The sequence below is a fragment of the Pelmatolapia mariae genome, linkage group LG13, assembly GCF_036321145.2.
Source record: "Pelmatolapia mariae isolate MD_Pm_ZW linkage group LG13, Pm_UMD_F_2, whole genome shotgun sequence".
Classification (NCBI taxonomy): domain Eukaryota; kingdom Metazoa; phylum Chordata; class Actinopteri; order Cichliformes; family Cichlidae; genus Pelmatolapia; species Pelmatolapia mariae.
In genome coordinates, this window is record NC_086238.1 from 2,011,097 (window position 1) to 2,028,160 (window position 17,064).

The window sequence follows — 17,064 nt, forward strand, 5'->3', positions numbered from 1 at the left end:
CACACACACACACACACACACACATGTCTGGTTTGCTATCCTCGTGGGGACATCCCATTGACATAATGCTTTCCCTAGCCCCTTACCCTAACCCTAACCATTAAAAATGAATGCCTAACCCTAACCCTTACCCTAAACCTAACCATAACCTAATTGTAACCCTGACAGTAAAACCGCATTTTGAGTGTGAAAATTGCTTTCAACCCCGAGGGGACCTGGATTTTGGTCCCCACGGTGCAGAAAGTCCCCACCAGGATAGTAAAAGTCAGATTTTGGTCCCCACCAGGATAGTACGAACCCGTACACACGTACACACACACACACACACACACACGTACACACACACACACACACACACACGCACACACACACACACACGTACACACACACACACACACACACACACACACACACACACACGCACACACACACTATTTATTTATGATATCACATGATCTATGATATCTCAGATTGTACAAACTATAGTCTTTTTTTTTTTTTTTTTTAAGAGAGCAGAAACAAAACTCAGAATTAGAGCAGAGTCAGCATAATAATCTCTGTAGGTCAAAGATTCTTGATTGTTGAAAGTAAACAGTATTTCAAATGTTACTATCCAGAACAGGTTAAACTGACTGAAATGATAAAAATCATGACAAACAATACAATTATGATATTATTTACAGAGCACTCTAAATGTGCAGGCTTAAAGGTTTTCTTCTGGAAGACATAATGCAAGATGCATTAAAAACAGATAAATGCAGAGAAAATTGATTAAATAAAGACCACAACAAATCAGGCTTTTAATGTTGGTCAGAAACGGTTCTCTTTCAAGCTGATGTGTAATATATCAACTTAAAAGAATAGAAATTTGTACTTTGTTTTACAAGCTCTGTATGTTTTTTATTATTATTTATTTTTATTGTTCTGATGTTGAGACATATTTTCTCATTGAAGGTGTACACTTGCACGTCTACATCATCTCTTCCACCCCGAATTTCCTTCCTCTTTTCTTTTGTCTTCATTGGAAACAGCCTGCATCTTGCTTTTCACTGAAGGAAGCAGTGCATGGATAATATGGTTACGCCGTTACTGATGCATAAAGCTGCGTGTCTGGTTCTTGTCAAGACCTTGCCACCAAAGTCAATTTGCCCGTACCCTGGCAGAATGTAATATTTCTTTAATCAGATCAACACGGAAATTACGTCCGTAGACTGTATTGATACGAGAGGAAATAATTAAACTCGGGGCTCCAGGAATAATTTCACCCTCTGAGCATTACTGTAAACCCCATAAAAAACAAATCCACCCTCCTCCCTCCTTTGCAGGATGAGATAAAGAGGAAACCAGGAGCGTAGATAGACGGATGAGATTTCATTGACTCAGTCTCTGTTTTCCTTCCAGCCTTTCAGCAGGTTCCTCTCACCCAGTCATCCACTTCTGCAACATTGTCATCCAGTATGGTGTCCAGAACTAAACATCGTGCACATAAGACACTGTCACCTTACCAAAACGTTTGGTCTGTGATGTCTGGTCATTTTTTTGTGCCAAAAGGTGCAGAAAGGTCATTGAGATTTTCCGTACCATCCTTCTAGGCGTGCCACGATAACTGTACACTGACTATAGCAATAAGATCCAAAATGAAACATCAGTGTTGTCAATAATGCACATGGGATTCAGCAATGTAAATAACTGCATAACTTTTTTTTATCTGCTTTTTGTACAGTTGGCTTTCAGACTCGCTGACTTCCTACCACCTCCATGCACTTTCCAAGTTCCCAAAAAAACAAAACAAAAAGCATGACAATCAAATCTATATGTAAATTTCATTGATAACATTGCTGATATATATTTATATATATATATATATATATATATATATATATATATATATATATATATATATATATATATATATATATATAAAAACACCCATCTCGCCCCTGCGGGCGGTTTTATCCTTCAAGCTCGGGTCCTCTACCAGAGGCCTGGGAGCTTGAGGGTCCTGCGCAGTATCTTAGCTGTTCCCAGGACTGTGCTCTTCTGGACAGAGATCTCCGATGTTGTTCCCGGGATCTGCTGGAGCCACTCGCCTATCTTGGGAGTCACTGCACCTAGTGCTCCGATTACCACGGGGACCACCGTTACCTTCACCCTCCACATCCTCTCGAGCTCTTCTCTGAGCCCTTGGTCTTTCTCCAGCTTCTCGTGTTCCTTCTTTCTGATGTTGCTGTCATTCGGAACCGCTACATCAATCACTACGGCTGTCTTCTTCTGTTTGTCCACCACCACTATGTCCGGTTGGTTAGCCACCACCATTTTGTCCGTCTATATCTGGAAGTCCCACAGGATCTTAGCCCGGTCATTCGCCACCACCCTTGGGGGCATCTCCCATTTTGACCTCGGAACTTCCAGGCCATACTCGGCACAGATGTTTCTGTATACTATGCCGGCCACTTGGTTATGGCGCTCCATGTATGCCCTGCCTGCTAGCATCTTGCACCCTGCTGTTATGTGCTGGATTGTCTCAGGGGCATCTTTACACAGCCTGCACCTGGGGTCTTGCCTGGTGTGATAGACCCCAGCCTCTATGGATCTTGTACTCAGAGCTTGTTCTTGTGCTGCCATGATTAGTGCCTCTGTGCTGTCTTTCAGTCCAGCTTTGTCCAGCCACTGGTAGGATTTCTGGATATCAGCCACCTCCTCTATCTGCCGTTGGTACATACCGTGCAGGGGCCTGTCCTTCCATGATGGTTCCTCGCCTTCCTCCTCTTTCTTGGGTTTCTGCTGCCTGAGGTATTCACTGAGCACGCTGTCAGTTGGGGCCATCTTCGTGATGTATTCGTGGATGTTTCTTGTCTCATCCTGGACTGTGGTGCTGACACTCACCAGTCCCCGGCCCCCTTCCTTCCGCTTAGCGTACAGCCTCAGGGTGCTGGACTTGGGGTGAAACCCTCCATGCATGGTCAGGAGCTTTCTTGTCTTTATGTCAGTGGCTTCTATCTCCTCCTTTGGCCAGCCCATTACCCCAGCAGGGTACCTGATCACGGGCAGGGCGTAGGTGTTGATGGCCCGGATCTTGTTCTTACCGTTCAGCTGACTCCTCAGGACTTGCCTGACGCTCTGAAGGTACCTGGTGGTTGCAGCTTTCCTAGCGGCCTCTTCATGGTTCCCATTTGCCTGCGGGATCCCCAGGTACTTGTAACTGTCCTCTATGTCTGCAATGTTGCCTTCTGGTAGTTCAATCCCCTCAGTTCTGACTACCTTCCCTCTCTTTGTTACCATCCGACTACACTTCTCCAGTCCGAACGACATTCCAATGTCATTGCTGTATAGCCTGGTAGTGTGTATCAGTGAATCGATGTCTCGTTCACTCTTGGCATACAGCTTGATGTCATCCATGTACAGGAGGTGGCTGACAACCGCTCCGTTTCGTAGTCGGTATCCGTAGCCAGTCTTGTTAATGATCTCACTGAGGGGGTTCAGGCCTATGCAGAACAGCAGTATATATACATATACATATATGTATATATATATATATATATACATATATGTATATATATATATATATATACATATATATATACATATATATATACATATATATATATATATATATATATATATATATATATATATATATATATATATATATATATGTATATATATATATATATATATATATATATATATATATATATATATGTATATATGTATGTATATATATATATATATATATATATATATATATATATGTATATATATATATATATATATATATATGTATGTATATATATATATATATATATACATATATATATATATATATATATATATATATATATATATGTGTATATATATATATGTATATATATATATGTATATATATATATATATGTATATATATATATGTATATTTAAGGAAACTGTTACTAAGAACTGCATGATCATGGTTTCTGAACATCCCCCCCCCTTTAGATACAGACACACACAGGCACACACAGGTCATTAAAACTTCTTTAACCTTATTCACACGGTACTTGATGGTATTCTTTTAAACAGGAAAAAAAAGCTTTACCCGTTCACTGTCCTCACAGCATCTAATTGGTTTGGTTACGACCTGTTTGCGCTGTGTCAAGGTGACTGTGGCTACATTGGCGCTCAGCTGCATTTGATACAGCTTGTTAGTAAATGAAGATTAAGTGCTAGCAGGAATAAAACACAATACACCTTGATCACGCTCTCAAGTGGAGGATTAATTTACCGTTCTCTTGAATGAGCAATCCTCACAGTCCATAATTATTTAAGTTCCATTTTGGGTTAATTATAGTCATTAGCATTATGTGTTCATAGTGAGGGGCTAATTTTGAGAGAAGTGGCTTGAGATTTAACAAAAAAAGAAAGGAGGGGAAAAAAGACCCACACGAGTCTCGGAAATGAACAGATCATTTGGTTTTGAGGGGCAGAAATTGATAGACAACAGCAGGGAAACAGCTGAGGAGGGAACAATTATTCTAATGATGTGACAAACGCAGATGCTGCAAATTAGATTTAGTTTAGCTTAGGTGCTCGCGTACTAGTTAATATTGGGAGGCTGAAATTTGTAATGGTGGAATAATGTGAGCATTTCTCTGTCTGTACAAAGCTATTGCACAGTAAATGATTTACACTGTTCCTAAAAGTCAGAGTTTAAAGAGTAAGACACATTAACTTGAATTATTTGAAGATATATAAAACTTCTTTGATCAGAGACTCATATCGTGATGTGATTATAATTCCAGTTACGCAACTTTTTATACCAAAGAACACATCCATTGTTTGGGGTCGCCTGATATGGAAAAAGTTTGGCAAACTTCCTGCCAGAAGATGAAATAGAGCATGTGCAGTGCAGTGACAGAAAGGTTGCAAGGGACAGGATGATGAAGGCCTGTTTGGCTCTCCTCGCTTCTCCTCAGTAGAGCAGCCCAGCGTGAGGAAAAGCTTGTTAAAACCCTAATAGTAGCTATCAAAGGCTATTGATTATCTTTCCCACCCTGTTTGGGTGACAAAGTGAGCATTAGCTGAAGCCATACAGAGCTTCTTACAGCATGTTTCCTTAGTGGCCGCCCAGTCCCATTGGGTTGTCCTCTGCAGAGATCACATGCGTGTACATGCATGACATACATGCGCACACACACAACACACTCGTGTCTCCTTTTTCAAAGCCAACGCAGCGCTATACTTTCACTCTCCTGCCACCAGATAATCCATTTTACAGCCCGGGATCAAACACTGAGCCCTCTGGCTGTGTGCTGCGGTGACTACTGTAAACCATGCATGCGTGCACACACACACGCACACATGCACTATATCAACTTTAGAGACACAGTAGTAAGCTGTCATAAAGCTTCATAAGGAAGGAAATTTCTTGCAGTGCATTTTGTGGTGTTTAGTTGTTCTTTTCCAATTTTTGCTCTGTGCATTAGGAATGCTGTCCTAAGATGACACAGAATGAGCACTTGACTAATACAGTGAACAATGAACACACTCTTCCTGGCCAGTAATGTACCGACCAGCTGCATTGCTAATGAGTTCCTGCTCCCGTTCTTCCTATTTAAGTGCATTTCTCCTCCAGTGCTTTCAGAATACTTAAAATAAAAATGCAGTTAAGAATGGTACAAACATCGGGAGATGTTACATAAGGCAAGTTATACATAAGGCATTATAACAACCAAATTAATGGATGTCTGTTGAAATATTCACATGATTAACCTCTAGATTTAAGGAGGACTACATGAAAATTCAGAAATTCCAAAATGGTATGTTTGTGTCTTTTTCGCTTGGCTGATCGGAGTCTAGTTTGCCAACTTGAAGATGCCAGCCTGCTTTGAAAACACTTTCTGTTTTCGGCTTTGTGCATGAAGGACAATCGAAAACAGGCAAAAACTTTAATGTAGCATATAGTGAAGTGTGGAGATTTTATCACAAGGCTCCATTTACTGCAATATAGGAAAGCTGTTTGGGACTAGACTCTGTTGGCTAATAATTACTGGTAAGCTTCCTGTGCATTCAGAGATGCTCTTCTACATACCTTATTTGTAATTATTGGTTATTTGAGATACTGTTGCCTTCCTGTAAGCTCAAAGGAGTCTATCCATTCTTTTTTTTATGCTCTCTAGCATCAACACAGATAATAATTACTGGTGTTGATCTTTTAACCTGAATGCCAGATGGGACCATTTATTTTGACAGGTATTCAGGTGTGTTGTCAGTTAGAAAAAAGTTCTGCTTAACTGACTTCCATAAGTCTAAAATTTAGCCATAATACAACCACTTACAGCTGAGGACACACCCATCCATTTTCTTCCACTTATCCAGTACAGGAGCCAAGCCATCCTGGACAGGTTGCCAGTCTGTCACAGGGGTAATACGTACTCACGTTCATACTTAAGGCCAATTTAGACGTTAACTGAAGTCCACTGACTGCATGTCTTTGCACTGTGGGAGGAAGTCCACACAGAAAGGCCCTGACCAGATGATGGATTCGAACCCAGGACCTTCTTGCTGTGGGGCAACATTGTGTCACCCTGCTGAGACACTAACATTAATCATCTTATTATAGAAAAACTGAAAAGAAGGAACAGCTTGAGAACTGAGAGTCCAAGGTGTTAAACTAGCATTCAAAGTCTCCAGACGAAATTGAACATATATGTGTACAGTAATAAGGTTTTAAAAAAGTCTTGTTAGGGAGGTCTGTGGATTTCAGTTTAAAACTGTACGCAAATAATCCATTTAATCCACTGAATTCACTGAAAGAAAAATTAACTGCAGGCTTCTTATACTCAAAACTGTGTTTTTGAACATGCAGTATTCTTTTTATGAGTTGCAAATTTTCCATGTTTCTGGTGTGTGTGTTTGAGCGCGTGTGTAAACATTTGGCTATGTGTGTTTTTAATCATTACTCAAAATGGCACATATTTGCTTCTATGCAGACCAGAGGTCTGTTTTTGATTGACCACAAATTTTGCCACATTTCTCTAATGTCTCAGCTCAAAATTGCACAATTCAAACAGGCATTAGGTCACTTCAGTTACCACATCCAAATGTCGTATTTATAAAGCCAACCAAATATATGCAGCAAGTACTTTTCACTCCCTAAAATCATGGTGTGACTGTAACAGATTTTGTTTTGTTTTGTTTCTTGTTTGGCTGCATGTTTCCTTGGTACAAATCAGCTGGAAAAAAAACCTAACAAAAAACCCTCATCTTCAATCTTCAGTCCATAAATCCTGTGCATCTTGGTAACATAATATGACCTAAATGTTTATGTTCTTACTGTACATATGTGTTGGTAAGATGCCATGATCTGTATAGAATGTGCATCACCCAACTCATTCTAGCGTGACACTGCAGATGTATTTAGTAGCTTAGTAAGAGGATATTCAATTTATTCATGATGCAAACCACAGGGTTGATGTGTATGTAGTGTGTATGAATGTGTGCAAGCGCATAGAGAATGTGGAGTGAACCATGAAATGAAAACACCCTATAACCATTTCCCTGCATCTCTCAATTAGGACATCATCTATGCAGAGGAAGCATTCAAGAGTGGCTTCTTCTTTATTTACAATTACACAGCGCATTGCAGACAAATGGGGTGCTGAGGGGGAAAAACTTGTGCGAGCCACTCTGCAAAAGATCTAAGGAATAGACAGGCAGACATGTGCTGTATAACTTGGTGTAAAATTATATGCAACTTGAGGGTTTGAGACTTGTCATGCTTAATAGTTAATACCAACTGCTAGAGGTGTGCACAGCCTGTATACACAGCACAATTCCAAAAGCAGACCCTCTGAAACTTTATCAGCTCATCGGAGTCCATGCAGAATCACTCTGGGATTCATGCCTTATTGAACACTAGCCTTTCCTATGCCCACCATCCATTTTGGTCCCTGGCCACTATATTTTTGTCCCTGGCAGTTTTCTGCAGATTGTGGTTTCAGGAAAACTAAATACTGTACTTGTGACTTAGTTTTGATTATATTTTGAATATCAATAGAAATACTTTTTTGAATTTCAAATAAAGTTTCTCAGCTTGAAATCTCAGCTGTACTCCTGACTCCTGATACGCTTACTAGTAATTTGATTAGGTACAACCTACTAGTACTGAAATGGACCTTCCAAACTGCCTTCATTCTTCTTCATGGCGTAGTTTTAAGAAGGTCCTGAAAACATTCTTCAGAGAGATCCGTCAATCTCCCATTCCATCGCATCACAAAGGTGCTCTATTGGATTGAGATCTGTGACTGTGAAGACTATATGAGTACGGTGAACTAATTGTAATGTTAAAAAAACTGGTTTTAGATTTGATTCGGTCTTTGTGATATTGTGTGCTATCCAGCTGCAAGCAAACACCAGATGATTGGTACACTGTGGTCATGAAAAGATGGACATGGGCAGGAATACAACTGATAAAAGGCAGGATGGCTCCGTGCTTTCATGTTGTTTATACCCTACCATCTGACCCTAGCAGTAAATGAAACTCATCAGACGTGAATTTTTTTTTCCATCTTCTATTGTCGAACTCTGGTGAGCTGTGTGAATTGTAGCCTCAGTTTCCTATATTTAGCTAATATGGGTGGCACCCAGTGTGGTCTTCTACCTCTGTAGCTAATCTGCTTCAGGGTTCAACATGTTGTGCATTCAGAGATGCTCTCCTGTATACCTTTTTTGTAATGAGTAGTTACTGGAGTTACTGTTGGCTTACTATTGGCTCTAAACAGTCTGGCTAATCTTCTCTAACCTCTGGCATCAACAAGGCTTTGTTACCCAGAGAACTCCCGCTGACTGGATATTTTTTCTTTTCTTTTTCTCTTTAAACTTTAGAGATGGTTGTGTGGGAAAATCCAAACAGATCAGCAAGCTCAAATGCTTAAACCAGCAACCATGCAACATTCAACGTCAATTAATCACCTTTGTTCCTCATTGTGATGCTCAGTTTAGACTTGACCATATCTGCATGGCTAAATGCACTGAGTTGCTGCCATGCTATTGGCGTAATAGATGTTTGCATAAACATAGTGGTGAAATGCATGTACCCAAAAAAGTGAATTGTGAGTGTAAAATAATCAGGATTGATGGATCAAAGTTTAAAATGGTTTTACTCATAAGTACCATTCTAGAAAATAAGTGCTTATAGGAGTTTGGCCAAGAGTCGTTACTGAGGAAAAAGGGTAAACAGCATAGTTGACACCAAACTTTCAAGTATATTAGCCTTAAAGTAAGGTTAGCACTCAAACAATAGTTGATTTAACTGTTTGCAGTCTTCTTTCATGTATTTTTTGGCATAAGATATGGTTGAAAAATTCAGCAAACGCATAAGCAGACAGACTCCCAAAAGACAGTTTTAGACTCAGAACTATCCAGGGATTAACAAAAGAACAGGCCCATACTGGCCCTTCATCATCCATTAGGCAGCGTGGGAGTGGCGCTGTAAACATCGGCAAGTCCAGGTGTTGACGCGCTCCATAAATTCCTCCTAAGAATGTAGCAGTGCATTCAGGCCTTGTTAGAAATGCAGGGCCACTCTATTCCTCTGATATTTTATACATGAAGCAAGCCATTTACAGTCTGATGAGCAAGTCTGGCTTATTAATGATATGGCCGTGCTCTTAGGGTGTCGGGCGCCAAGCAAATACTCATGTAAAATTAAACACGATTTGTTTACATAGCCGTGCAAATCGGACCACTCTGGGGCTTTGTTGCAAAGCCAGATCAGGGCTGCAAGCAGCGATTTCAATTAGTTGCGAGACACTTTCTAGAGCTCACGCGTGGTTTTGGGAAATGCTTGAAACCCCTTTTTAAAAACATTAAATGTTCTAGAAATCAGATACCTGTTTGAGTATTTTTTTTGGCTCATACATCTGCTAAGGGATATTCAGCTTGAATGATGTCATAAGTCTAGTAAAGTCAAGACAAGACTAGAAGGCTGAATTATTTAATGATGGCCCCACTTTTGTGGAATTATTTTAAGTATTATAATTGCAGCTGGGTTAGCCTTGGCCTGCTAGAGAAGAGCATGGGGCCCTGTGGGGAGTGATCAGCATCAGTCAGTGATATCAGGTTACCATGAGCACAGTAAAATACTCCCCTAATGATGGCCAAATTGAAGGAAAAGCATTGACCTGAGCTGAGACCAAACCTAACAACGCATTTCTGTGCATATTGTAGCTTGTATGGTCCTCACGTGGCCTCGCAAGGTGCAGATAGAAAACACACCTTAGTCACTGACATAATGGTATAATCTTTCCTAATTATAGTTGGATGTTAAGTGTGACTGTGTATGTTTGTGCACTCTGACTTTGTGTTGAAAGCAGGCATGCATGTTTTCATTGAAAATTGCAAAATAGATATTTGTCTGTTTTTTATATCTGATGTGGGTCCAGCAAAGCGTCAGAGTGACAACATGCTGCATTAAGTTTCTTACTGAGATGAGCTTGACAAGAGATTATTTTGTCATCAGGTGCAATAAAGAGCATTGGTTGGCATGAGCTTAAAAGTCCAACATTACAGCTGCATTCCCATCTCATGCTGCTACATGTGAATAGAAAACACTGAATGTTAGGCCAAAGAGCTCAAATGTCACTGCAGCACTTGATTAACCAAGTCTGGCCTTGAATCAAGACAAAAATATTCAGTGTTGTTGAAACCATGGCTGAAACCACTATGTTTATTCTGCAGAAGTCATTAAGTCTCCTCTTCATTGCCCAAATAAGAAAGCTTTTTTCTTCCCCAGCAGTCAAGCTTTATTAGAGACATGGAGAGGTGATGGTTTGAGACAAATGAGAAGGACTACAAAGAAAGCATCCATGTTTGTGTCAAGCAGCTTAATTTCTTAGTGTTTTTTCATGATTTTCTCTTTATTTTAAGGTCATTTCCCCTCACCCTCCCTTTTTCTGGGATTTTCAGGGAAACTCCTAACTTTATTATGAATAAATTAAATTTGAAATCACATTTTTTTTGTCAGATGTTACCCAATTTAGCATAAATTCTGTTGAACTACACACTGAATTTCAGCACATCTGGCACCGAATACCTGACTCGAGGGCTGTGGGTATACCTACTATTTGATCGATTGCATGGAAGTATAAGATGCTGGACCGAAAACCTCCTTGTGATTGGCTTGGTCATCTGCAGTGTACACAGAAGAGGCTGACTCCTCTGCAAACACTTGCCAGCTACTCTGTGAGCGGTAGTGAAACTGTGAAAAATGGGAAATGGAGCGCCTTCATCTTCACAGTAAAAGTTGGCCTATTTGTGAGGCACAACTTACACTCTGAAGGTGAACGTTCCCCATCTCCAGTTTGCATTGTACTTTTTTACTACTACTACATCTATGCTACGGGCAACTGTGATAAGCTGCTTGGGACCAGAGCGATCACAAGGCGGTGCAGCACACTCTGTGCAGCTGAGTTCACCTAGCGACTGCCAGCAGCCTCTAACACCCACCCACAGACCTGAACTGGATGTTGCCTACGTTCAAAACTGGTCTCTAGGCTGTGTGACTGAGGCCTTAGTGGACATAAAAACAGAAACAATGTGTCGTTCAACTGTAATAAAATGGACCACAGGATCCAAACCTGCTGCCCTGTGCATCTGTTAGGTTATACTGTGAAACCTTATTTAAAAGAAACAAAACAATAAAAAACATACTTACTTCCATTCTTGGTGGCAGATCAACAGTTGTTGGGTGAAATGTGCTTTTGCAGACACTTGACCAATTTCCTCTTTAGTTAACAATTTTCAACACTTTATCCTTGTGTTTATGGAGTTTTTTGCAATAGTGATTTAAATTTGGTCAGTTTAATTCTGCCATATTTTAGATAAGTAAATTGTATATAACCTTTTGTATGTATTTCAACCTTTTATCCATTATGTTTAGCTAACAGTTTAATTTGTTTCTCCATATTAGTAAAAGTTTTATTTACTATGTAGTTAAAATAGCTGAAATGGTTGGTTAGCTGGCTACGTTAGCAATCTATCGCTTTCAATAATTATAGAATAATAATTTCATTTTAACTAATGATTTCTTTTATTTCTGCTGCTTATCAGTTATTAAAAGTAATTGATAAGCAGAAATAAATAATTACTGTTTTCCTGCTTAAACCTGTTCAACTCCAATCATATTTTTATTATATTTTTATTTCTGATTTTTTTTTCACTTAATTGAGATAATATTTCCTTGTATCCTCTCATTACTAGAGAAGTACCGCCTGCGGTAGGTCTGCAAGTACCCCTTCTTGTGAATCCCTGACATGGACCACTGTACTCTCACAAACTTTAAAATTTGAAAGAGTTACTCTCAGAAGCTCCATTTTTAAATAAGAAACTGACCTACCTGATTACAAATGGGTTAAAAATACATTCATCTAGATCCAGTAGCAGAACAACTGCTTATTTCTCAAACTTCTGTGATGAGTTTGTCATCTTACTCAAGGACAATTATGCAGTCTGGGGAAATTATGCCTACATTGTGCTCTTGAGAAGATAATTGCTAAGCTGAAGCCTATGTATCACATGAGGATGGAGCCTCATTCCACAAATTAAATGCACGAAGATCCCTAACAGCCTATGTATGTTTTCTGTACAGCATGTAAGTTGCTGTTTTACTGCATATTTCCCTTGATGATAACAAATGAAAAACAAAATTATTGTGTTAATTGAGCTGTTGTCAAGAGATGAATAATTATACATGCCAATTCCTTATGGGAAAACAACTGTGAAAATTAACTTTAAGAGAAAATGTAATTTTCGTAATTTTTCTATTTAGCTTTTTCCCCCCTTCATTGTAATGTACATTTCCTTGAATTCTAAACCTGATAATTACGGGAATAGACTTGTTAGATATATAAATAAGCTCCTCAACCCTAATGAATTTCTCAAGTATGAAATCACACTCCCGTTGCAGGTGTGAAAGCAGGTTGTGATTTAGGTTGATGGACGACTAATCAGGAAATCAATTAGGCCTTGACCCAGAAACTGAGACAAAAGGAGTGAATTATTCTCTTCATTTCTTTCCTCTGGCTCTTGGACCCTCTGGTGTCTTGATTGGACAAGGAAAATCCTCTGGGCTTGTCTTAACGGGCTACGTGATGGGAAGGTGGGTAGTAGATGGCTAACAGATTGCTACTTATGAGTTAAAGAAGAAAATCATTCAGTTTTACTCTGAAAGCATATTATCTTTGGTCACAAGGGTCTCTCAGTTCTTACCTTTATCTCCTGTAAATGTCACAGTGACTTCATCAAATTATTATTATTTTTATTATTTTTTTTAAACCTGTCCTGTCCAGCAGTTGTTACAAGGAGATGGATGCCTTGTAGTGCCAAACATATTTGCTTTCCCAAGAGGAGCACCGTAGACCCTCTGTAGGCTCCTCTTGTTAATGTTTTTATTTTATTTGTTTATTTACTTTATTTTATTATTCATATTATTATCTTGTGGATGTTATGCTGGAGCAGATAGGGAGGTAACGGCCAGATAGAAAAAAGATAAGAGAAGAAAGCAGAGAAATGGAAATGAAAAGGGGGAGGAAAAAAGTGAAAAGAATGAGGGTGGGAGAAAAGTCAAGGTGAGGTAAACACACACGTTGGGTCTCCAACTGCTGCGTCTGCAACAAAGCATATTCAAATGATACACAGCACTAAAAAGACAAAACAGAGGGGGGTGTGTGTGTCTGAGAGAGAGAGGATGCAAGTGTCTGTCATTCTGTTTGTCAGTGAACGTACTTTTAAAATGAGGGTGAGAAACTGAAATAATGCAAACCCCTGAGAGCCAGAGGTGGACAGGGGAACACCTGGCGGTCAATGGCACCCAAGAGAGCTAGAAGTCCCGATGACAACCATGTATTAACCCCAGCTGAGGGATAGGGGAAGCCCCAAACGGAGCCCTCAGACGGAGTTCCAACAGCCAAGGGTGGGAGTGTCAGGGGACCACAGTCAGTGGGCAGGCCCCCCCAGCATGAGCAGAGGATGGGGCCACAGACCCCCAAGAACCGCCCGAACCCTGGTGGAGCCCCCAGCACATGATGAAGAGGCCCAAGCAGAACCCGTAACACAACCCCCAAGGGAGCAGGCCAGCAATCATGACAAAATGCCTAGTCAGGCACCCCGGAGCCAGTGGGGAGCAGCAGTGAGGGGAACCCTTAGTAACAATGTCCCAAATGTTACATCTCAGGGGTCAGACATAAAGGCATGCCTTTTCAGCAGCATCCAAGGGATCAAGGCACAGCGAGCCCCAGACCCAGGCCTAGCAAAATGTACATACATTCATCAAACATTTGATGATAGTGTAAATCACATCACATAAGCAGTTAATGCTTAAGTTGTGGGATTTTCCCGGGTTATCTGTACGAGCAAACCAGAAGATAAACGCCTCTCTGCCAGGTACCTTTGGCTGAGTGTGTGTTGGGGGGGAGTGTACAAAAAAAAACAACTGGATGGGCTACAATACACACATATGTGCAACACATACACGCACATACTCATCTATCAGTCTTACCTCTCAGGGGTCAGACATAAAGGCATGCCTTTTCAGCAGCATCCACTTAGCTCAGAGAGGCAAGGCTGACTTATTATCCGTGTACCTTTGTCCATCATATTCACTTTGTATTAGAGTCAAACAGAACAACTGTGTCTTTATGTAGGCAGAGTTAAGTCTTGCAGAGGGTTCTGTGAGACTGATTAAAGAGAGAAGAGGGGAGGAGTGTTTAAGACCAGCATTAACAATAATTTGTTTTAAACAAACAGTTCATTGGCTGATACAAACATCTATATTTGAAAACAGATTTTTTCATAATATATTAATTTTTATAAATTGTAGCCATGTCAAGCAGGTTAAATGGTTTGGAGAGAAATTTAGAGAGGTAAGGCTGAGCTGGCTCTGACATGTGCAGAGGAAGGATAGCTAATATATTGGACAAAGTAGCTGCCAGGCAGCAGGAAAAGACGAAGACCACAGAGAAGATTCATTGATGTAGTGAAGGAGGACTTGCAGAGTGTTTGTGTGACGGAGGAGGATGTTAGGGATAGAGTGAGATAGAGACAGATGAACTGCTGTGGCAACCTCTGAAATAAGGTTGCTTTAATACTATTGGTCAGTATTAAAGTGATAACTGATATAGTTTTGGGAATTTTTCTGGGATTTTGGCTTTGCTGCGAGGTGTTTCATTTATATGGCCATAACTGACTCAACAATGAATCCACTTGATTGGTTTGCAAAGTTTGAAAGATAATGAGAGCACAGTTTCTCGACTTTTTACCATATTTTGCACCAAGAAGCATCGTCCTGCAAGTCGAATGAAATAAATAGATCACGTCATTAAAATACTCTGAAGTGAAAGAACTGAGCCAAATATATAGCATTTTTTCTGACATTGGCATTACTGATTGCTTGACATAACACGCTGACAAAAGGCGATTATGCCTTACTTATATCAAATAAGTAAATACTTCTGCCTACTCCTTTTCAAACAAATAATGAAATGATATTTTATAATGATTGCGAAGACACATGTTTGAAATGTTTGAAATAAAAATGAACTGAACTGAACTGAACTGAACAAAAGGCGATTATGCCAAAGAGCTGTTTTAACACATTTGTCTGACTTGTAGCAGTAATGTTTTTCGATGTAGTGATAGTACACTGAGTAAATATGAAAAAAGTTGGACACATTTGTGTAATTGCACTAATGCTTCTAAAGCCATCCAAGGCCGTATAAATGTGTCCAAATTATATATACAATATTTTATAATAAAATGAAAAATGATGATGTTTCTTTTAGAATTTTAATGATAGCAGTGGTTTTACTGGGCTGGTCCACTTGAGATCAAATCGCAGTGATGTACAGGTACTGCATACATGTTATATGTGAGCTATATACTAAAATGATAGAGATTGCCTGTGACTACTTTCCAAATAAGAGAGACATTTTCTTTTATAACTTCCTAGTTAGCAGGACAGTTTTCACTTTGTCATCTCTTCTAAAATCCTGTTAAGTGCCTTGCAGCATTTTTCACATTCAGGCCTTAGTCACCCAGGCCCAGACTTGGCGAACACTGGCAACCTGTGGTCACTAGGGGAAAATTCTTCTTCCCCAACCAGTTGGCCGGTGGTTGCTGGAGGTTGTCATCACCAGGTGAAATCAGTCACAAAGATAGTGCTGCACCAAAAATCTCCTTGTGATTGCTTTGGTTGGTAGCAGGTTGCCGCGGTCACCTGCAGTTTGCATGGAAAACGCCAACTTGTTAGCAAGCACGTGCTATTTAGTCTTCAACCTGGAAACGGAGAGCATTCATTACCAAAGTAAAAGCTGCACATTGTTTCAGCGATAAACTCATTTCAAAAGGCACAATTTGCTTTTAACGTGAATGTTGTTCTTTTCTGGTTTGGTTCATACAGTTTCACTACAGCTCAGAGAGTAAATGGTGTGTGTTTTCAGACAAGTCAGCGTAGGGTTAGATGGGCACTAATTGGTCTCTTGACCTTATCACTTTTTTCGGTTATTGTATGATTGACCCAAGTTAGTAATTACTTTTGACCACATATGAACACCTCAGCAGATCATCAGCAGCGATCTAGGTTGCACCTGGACTGTTTCAGGTAAGAAAGACAAAGTTGATGATAGGTTGTGTCTTTCCCAAACTCAGCCAAGGAAATCAGCCGTGAGTATATTTTAACTGTCCTTCACCTTCCCCTGTGTCTGTGTATCCACTAAGGTGCTGTGTATCAGACTGGTTTTTCATTTTGTGAACACCTCATGCCAAAATTTTAATACACAATGTGGGTGTCTTACTGGCTCAGTCACATAAGATTTGTCCAATGTAAATACAGCAGTTTTTGGCTCTATGCCCTTTTTTTCCCCAAAGTCATTTCTGTCTGTCTCTTCACTGCGAACATGTGGTGGATGTGCCAGAAACATGTTTTGTCATCAATGGATTTCACTTCTTTGGAACAGAGTTAATCCCTCTACCTGGAATAATTGATTTTTGTTTTCTTTGGTAAATAGACACTAATGTATCTGAAGAAGAAAC